Here is a 2,405-nt window from a genome sequence, read left to right on the forward strand (position 1 = left end):
ATTTAGTCTGGCCCCTGCCATATTACCTGGACCTCACTCCAGGGACGTATGTATACAGCATCTTCTTCCCTATGCCCTTTTTGAAAAAAAAAAATTTTTTTTTTTGAGCTTACCTTAGCGGACTCATGTAGTACTTGGAGGGACACTTTTTAATGGATAGAAGGAATCTTCTTAATAATTACATCTATAGCTTTGGCAAAATGAGTTAAAAACATCCATTTACAGATAATTTAATTCTTAAATACAAGTTTTTCCCTGCTATAAAACTTTGATCAATAGTTTTGGAAATTATATCAACCCATCTGTCGAGTAAATCCAAATAGCATTTTCCCTTTCTAAATCAGTGAAAGGAACAGTGTTATTGCAAATAGATTCAGTTTTCTGTCACAAATGAGAGGTATTTCATATACTACAATGCTTTCCAACTATATTGAGTAGCTTCATGTTACATAACAAGAGAAGCTCTTAACCTGAATACTGCAACCAGTATCCAAAGTTCAATAGTTTTGATAATAGACCTTTTCTCTGCTTTAGTGGCTATGTAAACTTTGTATTTGAGGATCTGGCAGATAGCTAGCTATAATACACTTTCTCTTAGTCTCTATCATTTTTGGTTTGAAAATGCTCAGTAATATTTCCATTATATTTATAACTTGTCTATTATATGTTTTAAGAAATCTTGGTACTGGAAATTGTGGTTCTTATTTAATTTTGGAGAATAATAAACTTGTTGGGTTGGGCAAATGATTTAAGTTCTCTTTGCTATAGAGGAAAATACTTCATAATCTCCTTTTTTTCTTTCCTATGTTTCTCAGAGGACTAGAGAAATATTCTCTTGGATGAAGAAAAAAGACAAAGAGAAGATAAACATTTGAAGGTCAAACTTTATACTTTTAATCCAATTGATAATGCAAAGCCAAATTAAAATGTCTGAGCCTTTGGTGTAACCAGTATGGGGATCAGTTTCATTTCATGTTAGTCTCAATTTAGTTATTAATTTTGATTTTTCTTTGAGCTTCCTTGAGTGTATCCTCAAGGAAGATTTTTTTGTTTATTTGTTTTTGGAGACTGCACAGGTTCAAACCACCGGCTGCTTTGTGGGAGAAAGACAAAGCTATCTACTCTTGTAAAGAGTACCGTCTCAGAAACTGACAGGAGCAGTTTTTATACTGTCCTGTAGGGTTGCCATGAGTTGGAGCCAACTTGCTAGCAGTGAGTTTGCTTGGTTTGGGTTTGGTAAGACAGTAGGAAAGGGCTCTCGTGGCATCATGGGTCAAGTGTTGGGCTGCTAGACACAAAGTAGTCAGCAGTTTGAAGCCACCAGCTGCTCTGCGCTGGAATGATCAGGCTTCTCCTCTTTCCCATAAATATTTACAGGCTCAGAGACCTGAAGGAACAATTCCACCCTGTCTTATATGAGCAGAGTTGACTTAATGGCAGTTGGTAGGAGTAATAACACTGGAACAAATAAGAAAACATATAGAAGTCTGGGTATTTATGCCATTTTGCTTTCATGATGTCTAAATTTTTAGCTGAAGGTAAACTGGGAAAGAATCATAAAACCACCACTTAAATTCATAGTTTACTCTTTATAAGAAACTTATTTCACTATAATAATGTATGTTAATAATTACTTTCATCTAGGTTCTTATATTTTGATGTTTGAAGATATGTATAATTCTTAACTTCACTCACCATTGTCATTTATTCATTTTTATCATTTTCTCTGAAGTCTATCTTTTTGTCTTCTCTGTCACCAGAAACAGCTGATAGCAATGCAAGAGAGAATTAGTTAAGTATAAAATTGAATGGAACAGCAAAGGAGTGATAAACAGAAACTATTAGGTGACAATTAACAAAACGTAGGATGTGTAAGATTGAATATATCTAGAAACAACAACTAAGAATAATGCTTAAATATGGTCTAAAGAGAATTGATAAAGAGTGGTAAAGTCTCTTTGGGATATTTCAGTAACAATATTTTGTTAATAACTTTGTTTCCCAGGCTGAGCACAATGAGCTTTAACCATCATCACTACGGAGACTCCAGAGGTTTTGAACCACTAAAGAGAGGCCAGAGGTCTTGAGCAGAAGTGGCACTATCATAGTCATAGCTGGCAGCAGAGTAACATTAGGTATGGATTGGAAAAAGGAGGGAGGGAAGAAGCCATAATGCAGTTGACAGTGTTTGTAGTGGAGGCAGAGTGAGTGTCAGGGGTGGTCTGAGATCTTGAAGTTAAGGTAGAAATTGGGAAACCTAGGGTTCTTAATAATAAGGATTAAGAACCAGTGAGGTAGTTAGTTTATTGTGCCAACCTGGCTGAAAAACACATGTGGGGTTAATTGAAGGGTGGAGAGATAAATGGCACAGGGAGCCTCACTTTTCGAGTTCTCGGGTCTCTTGC

This window comes from Echinops telfairi, unplaced genomic scaffold (assembly GCF_000313985.2).
Source record: "Echinops telfairi isolate 266 unplaced genomic scaffold, ASM31398v2 ScPeMD7_7469;HRSCAF=8507_0, whole genome shotgun sequence".
In the NCBI taxonomy this organism is placed as follows: Eukaryota; Metazoa; Chordata; class Mammalia; order Afrosoricida; family Tenrecidae; genus Echinops; species Echinops telfairi.